The sequence below is a fragment of the Dermacentor albipictus genome, chromosome 1 (assembly GCF_038994185.2).
Source record: "Dermacentor albipictus isolate Rhodes 1998 colony chromosome 1, USDA_Dalb.pri_finalv2, whole genome shotgun sequence".
NCBI lineage: Eukaryota > Metazoa > Arthropoda > Arachnida > Ixodida > Ixodidae > Dermacentor > Dermacentor albipictus.
Window position 1 is genome coordinate 192,403,954 of NC_091821.1, and position 14,976 is coordinate 192,418,929.

At 39.0% G+C, this 14,976-nt stretch overlaps 1 protein-coding gene across 4 annotated transcripts in view; it reads right to left on the bottom strand.

The window, feature by feature from the left end:
- Window positions 1-1,216: 1,216 nt before the first annotated feature.
- The window catches only part of Prp4k (Pre-mRNA processing factor 4 kinase), a 112,888-nt gene continuing 99,128 nt past the window's right edge, over window positions 1,217-14,976 (bottom strand). Inside the window, exons 18-21 of one of the 4 annotated variants that reach the window (XR_010563237.2) lie at window positions 9,020-9,084; window positions 8,235-8,319; window positions 4,083-7,716; window positions 1,217-1,604 (exon numbers count right to left, since the gene is read on the bottom strand). The gene's annotated coding sequence lies outside the window, so the exon portion shown is untranslated. Of the gene's footprint in view, window positions 1,605-4,021; window positions 7,717-8,234; window positions 8,320-9,019; window positions 9,085-14,976 lie in introns of those variants that run through there. The other 3 variants (XR_010563239.2, XR_010563240.2, XR_010563238.2) reach the window with 3 other exon arrangements.

The following is a 14,976-nucleotide window of genomic DNA, read 5'->3' on the forward strand; positions in this document are numbered from 1 at the left end:
TGTGCTTCGAGTACAAAAGGGCAAGGGATTTTCACCATCAAGAATTTCTCTAACGTCTTTTTGTACTAGTGGGATAAAGCAACCAGCGCTCCCATGAAGCTGCCATTCTACCCTGTAATGGCAGTGCTTCCCCCAATGACAAGTGGCCATGCTGTGCATTCACTAAAGGAAGTGTTCATACCACAGATGCAACATACACACAAAACTTATCGCATCTCGCTCTGCTCCGAAATTAGGCAATATAAACTTCACAATATTCCAAACCACGGAGATCACATGAGGTGCACTGAAGAAATCTTTCGACACTCTACTATGCTGTGTTGCCCCTCAGATATTTTTGCAGCAACCAGCTAATGCTTACCAGCTTTCAGCAACCTGCTTAAGTGTTTACAAAGCTGCCATCGAATGTGAATGCTCGCACACCTTCCATGTTCGAATGCCGGCACTGTTAGGAAATAGCTGTATGCCGAGTAGTTTTTATTTAGTATGGTTTTTGAATAGAGATGTTTGCTAATCAAAAAGAATACAAATATTTGAGAAACATGACCTTCCAATATCGAATCAAATGCTGAATATTTTACGACTACTAAACAAAGTGAAATATAAAGTTTGTGCAGTGTCTATTTGGAAAAAACGGACATTATTTGGTATGTACATGTTATGCCATTCACAACTGAACGCTCAGTCAACTTAAAATGAGAAACAACTGCTTTCAGCTATCGGGAGTACTACGATTGGCAGTAATGAAACAAGCAAACAGCATGTCACCAGAAGCATGTACAGCTGTGTTTAAGGAGAGATGGGTGATCCTATAGCACCATACATTGCGTTAGAGGCATGCAAATATGACTACACTACCTAAATAATAGATTGCTTTACCTAGATTGAAACAACATATTTGTATATAGGCTCCCTAAATGAGAAGCGTTCTTATTCACTGACTTATTATCAAGCAAGTTATCTTCCCATGCATTCAATTAGGAACTGCTGCCTTTGTGTAGCAAGTGTGGCTCTGCTGCAGCCTAGTTATTTGGAATAGTGTTCATTTGGATCAATATTTCTGCTTGAGATCAAGTTAACTGCTGTTGTCTGTTATATTTGAATACAAACAAATATTCAACAATTTTTAATAGTGAATTCTCAAATCAAATACAAATCAAGTGGCAAATAATATTCAATTTGATTCGTAATCTCAAATATTAGCCACACATCTATTGTTTTCTTTCTCTGCCCCTATGTTTGTGATGCACCATTCCTGCTGGTCATTAGCCAAAATTGAGAGAATGTGTTACTTGTCTTAATGTAGTACACCATTGTTTTCATGAAAACCAGTAGCTGGCTAGGTGCTTCGACAATTACTTGGCACTGCATTAATAAAATATGAACCTGTCCTAGTACCCTGATATCAGGCTACTGGGACAATTAGATAATTATGGGGCATTTCAATATATTCAATATATCCACGAACGAAAATATGTATGGTTGCTGTAATATTTCTGCTGCAGGTCACAGCAATGAATGCAGAACATTTTTTTAACACAGAGCCGTGATTCTTTTTAATCTTCCATCCGCTCCAGTTGCATCCAGCGAGGAAAAAAAGAAAGCTGCAAATATAAAAATTTTACCAATAAGCATATGCCGGCCACTCTTCTGCCCTTCCTGACTCCCCCTTTCTGCAGCACAATGCCACTTCTCAAACGCTTCTCAAACACTTCAAATGCCACTTCGCAAATGCAACGTAGCACAGGCTAAGCATGGTCATGACACCAGTGGTGACATGCGATCACCTGTATGGAAGTAGCAAGGCTTGGAAGTGGGGTAGTTGGTAATCCATGACTAAGTTGAAGCGCTAAACTGACACAAGGAACCAGACACAGACAAGTGCTTGTCTGTGTCTGGTTCTCTGAACCCCTACATAAATTTCAACTCTACTACATATGGAAATACTTACAGAAACAACAAACAAATGAGCAAAAAATAGGGGGAAAAATGATGGTCTAGAACTGTCACAGAAACACCAACACCATAGCTCCACCTTTACATATTGCTTACGATTGTCTTGGGTGCTTTACCAAACAATTTTTTGAAGAAGTGCACAAATTATCCAGCAGTTGACATTTTTCAATAACTATCATTCTTACAGGCTGTGATGTTTGGCAGGCACCCTGTTGATGCACCATAAAAAAAAAAGAAATCTAAACAGCAGTGGCAACTCCAGTTAAATGCAGACTAAGCCACAGACAGAGTAGGCAAGCTGCTCGCTGTCAGTACCACACAGGCCTCAGTGTCGGCAAACAAATTTGCTGAAAAGGTTATATAAAAATCAGGCTAAGTAAAGCATGTGGGTCTTCGTAGACACATAAGCTTCAAAGAAAGTATGAAGCGCATGAAACTTACAAAGCAGCCTTTTGACAAAGAATACTTCACAGCATTGTTTTGAAAAGGGAAGGGGAAGAAAGACCTCACTGAACACAGATACACATCAAATTACTAAACACAAAGGAAGAGTCTCTTAAAATTAAAATACAGTGATTACAACGTCACCCCTCTGCCTTGAATATATGAGGTCTGTCCCAAAAGTTTAAGCCATGAGCCAGTAAAAAGCAGGAGACGGCTTAGCGGCACTGCTCTCTCGCTCTCTGCACTTGAAAGGCACTCGCTGGCCTCTAGTACAAACCGGAGTATCAGAAAACAAGGCAAAGTTTTATGCTTGTATTTTCTGCGCAACCCATTTTTAGTCAGTTGAAATGGAGACTGATGAACAGAGGGAATGAAAGTTCAATACCAAATCTTTTGTGAAATTGGGAAAAATGGTGCAGAAATACATCAAATGTTGCAAGAGACTTACGGGAAAAGGTGCCCTAAAGGAAAGAGCTGTGTTTAAGCAAGTCCAGTGTTTTCACTAAGGTTGTGAAGACCCCAAGGAGGATGCAATTCAGGGTGCCCCTTCCATGTGCGAAGATGAAAACCTAAATCGTGTGCATTATCTTGTTCTCAGTGACTGGTGAATGACTTAAAATGATATCAGAAGCACTTGCTTTGGGAAAGTTGTCTATTCACTGGATTTTCGCTGGAAATTTGGAAATGAAAAAGGCTTGTGCCAAGATGGTTGTGCCATAACTGCAGATTTCTGAGTAGAATTTGCTAATATAGTTGAATTGATTGGAAAACTCCAGACGACTGATGAATTCTTGACAAAGGTTGTCACTGGCGACAAAACTTAATTTACAAATAAGACAGCAAGCAGAAGTCGCAAAGCAAGAAATGGAATAAGGAAGATGAGCTAAGGCCATAAAAAAGGCCCAGAAGAACAAAGCAAAAATAAAAATTATGTTGATCATGCTTTGGCTACCATGAAGTTTTGCACCACGAATTTGTATCTGAAGGTCAAACTGTCAATGCAGTTTTTTATGCGGAGGTGGTCAAGCGTCTGAGAGATCACGTGCGCTGCGTGCGACCAAATTTGTCGAAAGAGGGGCGCTGGATTCTGCAGCACAATAATGTCACTGTGTACTCTACGTTGATACTGCGAGATTTACTGGCCGACAATTGCTTTGCTGAAACACCCTCCCTACTTGCCAGATTTAGCCCCATGAAACTTTTTTTTTTTTCCTTTCCAAATGCAAACTGGTCCTCTGACGGTGGCATTTCAGGGATGTGATGACAATTGAAATGACATTCATTGTGAAGCACTTAACAGAAGAGGTGCAACCAGTGTATTGCGTCTAATGAGGAGTATTTTGAAGGTGACCACATTGATTCAACTGAAAGTATGGGAAACTAATTTTTTTTTAAATGCTGCAAACCTTTGGGAGAGACCTCGTTTATAAACAGTAACTGCAAGACTACTATACTTAGACAAGTCCTCATTATTACCCAACCCCATTCCTTTTTCTTGTGAACAAGGAATCATGCAGGCAAAGAATGGACTGCACGAATGCCAGTGTCTCCAGCTGAAATGCTACTCGTGATCAAAGAATAAGAGACCTGTTGGCATCTATGAAAAAAAGACACACACATGTCAAGTAAAAAAATATGTTTAAGATATCTGGAAATTTGAGGATATATTTGATGCCACCAACCATTTCAAATGTTACCCTTTTGCTCGAGCCACTCAAGAAAGCCAGTTTGCCTAAAATGAAAAATAAAATAGAGTTATTGAATGTCACTCCTCATAATCAGCTGAGAATACCACATATGGTGATTGCACAGTTCTTGGGTAAAAACTGGCAACAGAAACTAGAACTACGTTACATATAAGATAATGAACATGCCCTTGAGCATAAGTAGGTGACAATTTACCTTGTACACCACTTACTGTCAATACCCCATAGACATCAGTGTCAGCAATATACTTTGCTCAAAAGATTACATAAAAATCAGGCTAAGTATGTGGGTGATTATAGATAACATAGAATGGCAGGTCTACATTTTTAATTTGCTTGATATTTATATTTTATTGGCTAATTCACTAATGCTAAAAAAATGACTATCTTTAATAGCTTGTAGGCCATTAGAAGGCAGTGTTGCATTTACGCATACTGATAGTTTTGTTCACATCACACGTCTGAAAACAATTGTTCTGATGAGATGTTTGGAACTCTTATTAGAATAAGACTATATGCACGTATCCCAATTAGGGAACTAATTCCTAAGGCTGTAGGGTGTCTACACTGAAGAAAGGTTATTTTCAGACATGACCTACAGAAGGCTTTTTTTCTAACTTTGCATGTTCGTTCCAACGTCTGCAAACTAGAGTTTTTAAACTCTCGTACCATGTTCCTTGCTTTCCATGTTCTACATGAAAGTAAAAATTACCTAAACATTTCATATCTGCTACAAGCATATGACAATACGAATGTAAAGAAAGGGTGCTGCCATCTTCTGATGCCTATTAAGGGGGGACATGGGTCTTGGAAACAAAAACAAAAAGATCTACTTTTCATTTGTTATTTTTTCATCTACATATCGTAGCACACCTGCTGGCAATTAACTAGCTTGAAATGACACGCCATTGAGGAAAAAACTTTATACTTTATATGGCCTTGAAAGCACTGAAAATGACCCCTTTTGCACCATTTGCCATTCTAAAACCCCTTATCAGAGCCAGGCCATGTGGGTCCCGTTTGAAAAAGCATCTTTCTGGCTAGCTTTCCCATCAAAAATGATCCTTCAATGCTGCTTCAGAAGAAAGCTACCTCATTTTATAGCTTTAAATGTATATTTTACCACTCTTAGATTTTTGTGTTTTTCTAAAAAAATTGAGCATCTTTTCTCTGCCTGTCAGAATGCTCTTTGCCTGTCAGGATGCTCTTTTGTCTGTTAGGACAAAAGACGCTCTTTTCCGTACCTGTAAATTTTTTCCCCTTTATAGTTCACACCCTGAACTTCAAGAAAAAAATTCACTTGCAATCTGCAACTTTAGAATTTCATAACTTCGTCTAAAATATAGATACAAACATTAACCCTGTAATGCCCAAACACAGTCCCACATTTTAAAAAACTGGAACTAATTGTGCACATTTACTTCTGGCCATGGAGAGTACATTTGCAGAAGAAAATCAAAGAATGTTTTTTTCAGCCATGACCTAATTACTGTACTAAATGTTAATTTAGTAATTAGCTTGTTAAACTATTAAAAATTGAAACTTCACCTCCAGCATGTTCATAATGCAACTATTAGCTTTGCTTTAAGTTTCCGGCACTTAAATCCCCATTTTGAGGTGTTAAACTCTGCGTAGCATATAAGATACTTTGGACATCACAGTGTTAAAATGTCCAGCTGCTCTTTTTAGACATTCAGAAATGTACCTGCTTAATTTTAACTCTCTTGCTGCAGCCCACTTTTTGCAACTCACTTCCCAAATTTGTAACTCAAGAATTTGTTTACTTTTTATAGGATTGACTTAGAAAAAAGCTAACTGCATATTTGCGATCAGTACAAAAAATCGAATATTTTGCTGAAAATTTTAGGTGTCTAGAGTAAATTGCATGTTTTTCCTGGAAGCCATGTCCTTCTTTGAAAAAATGCCCCTGATCTGAACAGGCAAGCCAAATATGCTGTTGCGAACATGCAAGCCCAATATTATTTCTCTGCATGAAGCAAGGAACGGATGACCTGCCCTCCCCTGCAGCTTTCAAGGCCTTCCATCCGGTGCAGTGTCGGCAATGACCAGGGGCATAGCCAGAAAGGGGGCGCAACAGGCACATGCTACCCCTGAAACTTCTGTGTACCAGAGATACCTGGCATAAAATGATGTGTGTCAACACCTGCCTTTAATGATATGTTGAACTGGGATGCATGCAGAGACTTGCTAATAAAAGTTCAAACATCTTGCCATAATAAATTGTCAAACAACAAAATCAGCAGAATCCACAGATGCGATTCTTCACCTTCTTGTGGTCTAATGTTTATTTAAAAGCTGCATATTTTTCCCAAGCAAAACTAAACTTGAATCCATGTACTCTATACATCAGGCAATGACAAAACAATACCAAAGAACTTAATAATATTCACCAGCCACCCTTGTGTTTGGTCTTATCTGAAAATCATTCATATTTCATTGCAAATAATTCCGCTTCTGCTGAATGCATTGAAGTACTTATTGTGGCAAAGTATTTCTGAAATAAGCCTATTTTAACTTCACATGCATTTCTCGACTTCAATAAAAAGTGGTTCAAGGCCCCTTTAAATATTCCAAGTGTGGAAAAACAAGCTTGGGGGAACATTCTTAACAATACATTGTCTAGTGAACATATGCTGTAAGGTGGTGAGGCTATGCAAGACTTCTATACAGTACTAATTAAAAGCAACCTTAAAAGTCTTCCCCTCCAAAACAACTAAGTTGAAGCTCATTCAGTACTCTAGAATTCACTTGCTCCAAATCATATATAAAACTCACAGGAAGAGGTTCAATCTGTTTTGCTGTCTCATGACAGGCTTCTCAGAAATAAATGTTGCCTTTATAAGTAAAAATGCTAAATCAAGAAAAGAGAGAACTGCGACATCCGAGAGTTGCAGTACCTAACAACGTGGTACAGCAGAGACCTGTAAAGACTGCTGCACCACTCTATACAAAAGGCGCAAGTTCAATGAGCCAGTTGTTACTTGGAAAAGGATGATGGCAAAACTAAATACAGTTCAACCATGAAGCGTAGAAGTTATTTTACCAATGATTTCAAGAATAACCCAGTCATCATCTGAGCAGGTTAAAGGGGCACTGAAGCACTTTTTGAAACTAGTAAAAAAAGGCTGCCAATTTGTTAACAAGGCTCCTGTGAAAATGTGAGCCAAATATTATTGCACTGCATACAGCAGGGAATTTACAAACATGTCAAAAGCAGTGAACAGACGCTTGCTCTCATGTACGCGATATCATCGAAAGCTGATTGAAAGCCGCTGGCCAACCAACACTATTTGGCTGATTTCGTGATCACGAGAGCATTCTCACTAATACATAATGGATAATCTTTAGTTAAATAAATGAAAAATATAAATGCATGCGATCTCGAAGAGATAAAAGAATCATTTCATCTTTGCACTCCGCGTAGCTGTGCCTGCTCCAGGTGGCCTCCGAGATGGCAGCAGCGTGCTGCGTAGCGTACTCTACTGAGGCTGCCACGGGGTGCCGCAACGGGCCTTTTCACCACCATGACACTGAACATTTGGCTGGAGCTTTGCCCTCTTGGCTTCTCTGCTGTGTAGTTTCCAGCGCGCTAGCAGAGGCGAAAAAAGAGAGAAAGCCAGGTATCGGTGGAATAACTCCACTTATAGTTCAAGGATTAGACAAATATCTGCAACATGAGATTTGCGGGATGACCTACTTTAATAATGAGGCCATTCTATGATTAGTCAGTAAAGAAAAGTGTTTAGGGGCCTTTTTAACATGTAGTAGCTATATCCTCAATACTGTTCACAAACTACATTTTAGTTCCATAATTTAGCTATGCTTAATTGTACCACTGTTGTGTGGGTGCATGTGTGTGTGCTGCAGCATGGAAAGGCCAGTGGCTTAATGTGTGCATGGGTTGGCTGCACTTAGACTTTGCTTTGTATTGCCATAGATAATACCAAGCTTCACTTTCGTTACAGTCACAACTTGGCAAGGGTAGAATCAAAGCTCCAAATGATGAAAATGCATGATGTAATGTTTCCTCCATTTTTCCCCTCAACATCTGGCAAATATGAACATGAGAAGTTGTCATGCATACCAGAGGTACATGACATCATCTACCTGAAACGATGAGAGGCCTTCGGAAATTCCTTCGCCAATGCCCCAGACTCAACCTGGCCTTTGGACTCATGGTAGTTAGAGTCAACTGAACAAAAAAAGAATATAAAAAAAATTTATGCATCCTGCTGCTTCACTATTATAAGTCAATGCTAGTCTTTGGAACCCAAACCAATTTTCAGCACCTACTTGGCAGTGTTTGGTAGCCATTCGGTTGAAAATCATGCTAAAACTGTGCCCACGAGCCCATTTCATTAAAATAACCAAATAATATTTCCCAACTCTGAAAAACCACTTTTCCACAAAGATCACTGTGCCAAAGACTAGCAGTGACAAAATATCCAAAAACTAAGCAAACCAGAAACCACACAAAGCAAATTATGAGTCATGCTCCATGTACCCTGCTGCACCTATGCAAAAAGAATAACCAGGTTGTATATTAGAAAAAGCTAAAAAAATCTGTCTCTTTAATTTTGTGGGAACATGTAGCAAGAGCATACCTGACAAAAACTAATGTACTATACAGGAGTAGTTACATTACAATAGGTCAAGCAGCCAAAACACATACAACTGACTCAGCATTTATCTAAAAATTAATTATAAATGTTGAAGGAACACTTTGTAACATTTGTTCATAAAATTAAGACAAACACAGGAAGTGGTAACTTCAACTTTAACGAGGCTTACTTTAAAAAATATAAGTGTTGACAAAAGTCTTGTCATGCACAAAAAGCACTACAGATACAGTAAGCACAGGCTAAGTACAACAGAATCAAGAAAAGAATTACCACAGTTAGTACAATGGGTAACCAATCATGCCAGGAGAATCCTGTCCTTGCACCTTGGACTTCACCTATATACAAACAGCAGAAACAGATCAATGCCAGCAACGACAATGTTGTGCAATTTGGGCAAGGCGGAGCCACAAAACTGAATTCACCACGAACTTCTGCAGTAACGTGCTGGTTCTCAGCTAGAGAAGCTACTAGCCACTTAAAACTGTATCACATATTTAACAAGCTCATAATGGCTAACATCCAACACAGCCATTAAGCTATTACAACAGAAAGTTTCCTTATACAACTTTTTGCCAAAGAAGGAAACATTTAAACCAACTGCACCTTATCTAATAAAAAAAAAAGCAGGTTTCAGGCACTCTGCTCATTTTAACTTAGCAGATGTTACATTGCATTAGCAGGATACTGCGCACAGACTTTCAGCTGTTGCAGATGCCCATATGTAATGCAGAATTGAGTAATGAAAAAGTATGATGAAAGCTTTGTGTGTGCATGCACATACACATATACAGACACTCAAACAAACAGCCATGCACTGCTGAAGCAATGCAAGGAAAAAACAGAAGAGGAGCAGCAACACAATAAAACTGACTTGTAGGGTCAGGTCTGCTTGAAACACTTATACATACCATGTGTCCCACACAACTTGTGCCAAAATTTAAACATTTGCAAGTGTCACATAGCTGGACCGAATTAGGTGAACTACAAAAAATAGTCTAACTTTCTCTAAGCAACAGCAAACATCACCAACTTGGTTCTGTTCAGCTATGTGTCATTTTCTACTTTTTAATTTTGGTACAAGTTATGTGGGACACATGGCATGTACCACTCACTTCCTAAGAGCAATATCATGACAAAAGAATCAACCCATATCGCAGTCACCAGAAGTAGGGATGGCAAGATGGAAAGCTGGGTGCTGTTCATTGTGGTTACAAAGCACATTAAATGGTGGGAAGAGAACAGAGCTTGTCTTGTCTCGGCCTTTCCATGTCCATTAATTTCTTGTGCTGTGAAGCCACTGTGATGCCATTAGTGGAATTTGCTAGTCGAACCTGGTAACTACTACAATGATGCGCCATGATGTCATTAAAACACTGAGCAAACTGAGCAACTCCTTTAAATATGCACTGCAGTCCAGCTGGATGCTCAAGTCTTTCACTTCCCCAAAGATACAGTACAAGGTCACCATACAACATCTAGATCATAATGGCTCATTTGCTTGAATCTTCATGAGCTTCAATTTTGTTTCATGGACTCCAAGCATTTAGTATTGCCAGCAATTTTGCAGCATCAGTGAAAAAACCTGCAACTAGTTACAGCTGTACACATACTACAAGCAACATCACTGAAAACCTTTGCAAACTTACAGTGGTGTCTATAACACGAAGGTGCTTTATTTTTTGACAGGTGGCAACAACTGGAATGCATTGGCTGTGATGTGTATGATGTACCCATTGTTCGATAAATAAAAGTGCCTGGTATACATGGCTTTTTTAGCAAAACCATTGGCTCATTTGCATTGAAATTTAGCACGGAGGTAGCATTTTATGGTGGGCTCAGTTTAATACCACATTTGCATACATACTTGCCTCTTTCATCCACAATATAAATTCAAAGTGTGCATTGCGTCCACCAACAAAACTGATGACGATTAATTTCGCTGCGATAGAACAGGGGTGCTGTATGTCATTTGCTACACTGAAAGGTGCCTTTCGCAGTAGTGATGACAGGTGGGACAACTGTTCCACCGGGGCAAAATCAAAATTTTTGTACTGGCATCACCACAGATGATGTGCACGTCGAATTTATCGTGGATGGAATAGGCAAGTAATGAATGTAAATGTGGCATTAAACTGAGCCCACTGCAAAATGCTACCTCTGTGCAAAATAAGCTCGCAATTTAGCTTGAAGAAACATGTATACTTGGCACTCCTATTTAGACAGCACTCATTACACGCATGACAAACACAAAAGGGAACGCCAAAACTAGCATTCTAACATTCGGACCAAAAATAAAGGTCCTCCAAGAAACTACACATTCAATGGAAAAGCTACTTGGAGCATGCTTACACCTCCAGTGTATGGTCTACAGTGGCCTCTGGTCAAATGCACTGTGGCCTGAGAACTATCAACAAAAACAGCGCATCAACAAATTGCAAATATTCAGAATGTTTAGCCAATGACAGGTTTGTCTTAACACAGGTACCAAAGAAGACCCTCAATTTCCTCATTGCCTTTGTGCACAGGCCAGGAATGAATAAGCTTAATGCCTACGTCATAGAGGCAAGTCAAAACTGTACTCCTTGCTTCCTAGCTGTAACAGTTGCAGTCAATAAATTCAGTCTTTCTTCCCCAGCTTTTGTGTTTTGAAAACTTCAAGCTGCTGAACTATCATGGACAAATATGCAAACTAAAAGGTATGAAGTAGAACACCTCTCACAAGTAAAAACACAATAATGTGATTTTGCACCACCCTTTAACCAGTCATCAAAGAGGACATAGACTAAATCAAGCGTACAAGTCAAAGTCATGCGAACATCACAGTAAGTGGCAAAAGAGGAAACAAAAGGACACAATCTGGTCAGCCCTAACTTGTTTGCATTTCACTTGTCAATATACCATATACACATTAAAATTGTATTAAACAGAAGTAATCCCAAATTATTGAAGCAGAAACAACCAGCACCTGCATTAACAGGATAGAAAGTATAAACAGGAACATACACGAGAGCAGGTGAAACCTATGACCCGAGGCCTACATATTCCAAATGCAGTGTTTGTTGCAAGAAAAACTGAACTGTGCAAAAAGAAAAAAAAGGGGGCAGGTGTTTCAATTGACACAAACTGCAGTTTCCGTATTCCCTTGTACAGAGTTTTGCCTCCTTTCCTAAAATATGGATGACACCTGAGACAGTTGCACCATAAACTGCAACTATTCAGTTGCCTATGTGTGTATAAAAAACAGCCAAAGCTCTGCGATGCTTCCCTAAGACCTACTCAATTTCACACTTTTGATTGAATATTTATCACAACACATTGAAGAAGCATTAAAAGGCAGGAGCATTGCTGCAAATTCATAACTCAAATAAGGTGGACACTAGGGAATAACGGAAAACGCCAAGGACGTGCACTTACTCTCAACAGCACTAATCTTGCCTTTTTTTTTCTGTTAAGAGTAAAGGACATCCTGTCAGCTTTCCAATATTGTGTTCTGGTTGCATCACACTGCCTATTTGTACCGCGAATAGAACACCAGCAATGCAGAGCTCTATTTACCACAAGAAATAATAACTTAGAAAAAAAAACATTTCAGAGAAAACTAGCACAAGAACTTTTATATTAGGGCACACAACTTTAAATAAAACATTCCCTCCCCTACAACCATGACTATTTTCTGCCTGAACCTCACATAGCCATTTGGGCTTTCACAGTCAATTTTATTAAATAACACACTTGACATCAGTACTTGTTTGTCACTGGAAAATAAAAATTAATATTGCGTATGAATCCAGCCTAAAGCTGGATTCATACGCAATATGCTAGTCTGCCACTGCCATTTAGACTTACCATTTAGACAGACTTCTAGTCTGTCTGCCATTTAGACTTACCAGAAAAAGGTCAACCAAGAAGCAAGGTGACCAATATAGAGATTGCTCTTTCAGTTCTTATTTTCAATGAGCTCAACAGCCATCCAGTCAGTTTTTACCTGACTTAATGCTTATGCAGCCACGTTTGTACACAACACTGACACTAAAGAATTTTACATAGAAAAGCACCAATCTCGAAAGAAATATAAGCAGAGTGTCTGGGGGAATTAAGCTGCTGCATGATGTTTGGTCAAATGCAAGCCTGCAGCATGGAAGAACAAAGACTTTCTCCAAAATTTCTACTGAAGTAGCTTTTCACATCAAACAGCTCATCACAACTGCATTTCAAACAACTTCAAGGCAAGGTAAGAGGTTAGAGATGAGTGAGCTGACAGAACTCACTCATAATGGCAAGAACATTACGTGCATCTAATGTCTCATGAGGCCAACAAACACTGCAGATAACAATAAATAGAATTAAGGCAAAGATCTTCAGGGTGCTCCATGAAAGCAGAGCAAAACACTTAATACAAAAGATGGTAGCACATATATACCATCAATGGTGTCTGGCATGTCATCACTATCTTGCTTGGTTTTCTTGTGGTTCATGAAAATTCAAATAATAAAACTTCTGATACTTTCACAATCTTTTGGTGCTTGTATGTCTAGACTTCTTTTGAAAACCTTTGCTATATCAAATAATTAATATGCTTATTACTTTACCACTTCCAGAGATCATGTACCAAATAGAGAATGCTCATAATGCTCATACTTAAGCAGGGAGACAGCAACATTTCTTTAAAGTAGGGTGGGTTCTAGCTACAAAAGACAATCTAGTTATGTGTGCCACGGAATTTGGGTTAAGTAGTGAAGAAAAGCACAATATAGAAGAAAAGCACAATAATTTAGCTGTCTTATTATGCAACAAAGAAACAACTTACACAATAAAAACAAATGTGAAGCTAATAAATACTGCGGCCCTGCACCTACAACTATGAGGAACACTGGTGGAGAGCTTTGGGTCCATTTTCATCACCCGATTCTTTTTATGAAATGAACTAAAATGCCAGTACATGGGTATCTTTGTATTTTACCTCCAGCAAAATCTGGCTGCCATAGCTAGCAAGTGAGGCATCAAAATTATAAACAGCAATACATTTTCCCAGATGTCAAGCCAAATTGCAATTTGACAAACACAGACATGCCATTCATATTGTCCTAATGCCACACAGCAGCTAGCTATATGAATGATTACACACACCAATTCCACAGAAACTTTTCTAATTGAGCCACATCACATTACCCACACTGCAGTCTTATTTAGATAGCTTAATTAATACCATGGTAAGATTCTTTCCCCACTCTTGCAAACCCTCTATAAGCTGCTACCCACAATACACTTATTTCTTCTCCCCACCTAATGACACCACAGTCTACTACAGAGCATAACATTCTTAAAATTGTATGGTTGTAATTTAACTTGAAGATCATCAACTAGGGTAAGGAAAGTTTCCCTAACGTGTAGCCCTGCGATTTTATGTTACTAAAAAATGTGGAGACTGCACAGAGAAGAGACAACAAAAGGCGAGTCTCACACACATAACCTTTGTAGTTAGACATGTACTGCCCGTATCAGCTGAAGTTTTATGTCAGGCACAGCAGGCTAACCTTTAATAGATGTCCGTGTAGGCACCATAAGGCCCCCCCCCCTTTTTTTTTCCACATAAAAGAAATGTTGAAGTTTTATGGGGCTGATGTGTCTTCCCTAAAGGAGATCAACCATGAAAAGTTGGCAGAGATTCTAGCTTATAAGGGCCACAGTTACCGGGCATGACACTTTTACAATGAAGAAACAAAACTACAGGCCTAATAGGTGAACTATACATATCGGCTCATTTTCCACTACTCACTGAAGCACTCTTCCAGCAAATTTGGTCACTGCTATACAAGGCACACAGCACCAGCAATAATTAGCCTAGACAGAATCAACCACATTCTCTACACAGTTCTGACAGGAAACATTTGTTAGAAGCTGTAATTGACAAAAAACTGCACACTGGCAGAAGAGATTATTTTATAAAACATGACAGCATTTTACTTGGGCCGCATGTTTTGTTACTCACCGAGACTTGCTTCACCCTATTTTATTTTGTTCAAGACAAACTAAGAAAAGCATGGGACAAATTTCAGCTGCTACAACGTAAAACGAAATAAGGCTTCAACTTCTCTTGTTGCTGAACCTCAAGCAATTGCCACCAAAGTTCTTAGTACCAAAAGTAAAATTCTTTAGCCATGTTATTGTGCCGAGTTTGCAATTCAGCATGCTGAATGAAGAATTTGACTTAATGAAGTGCATACATT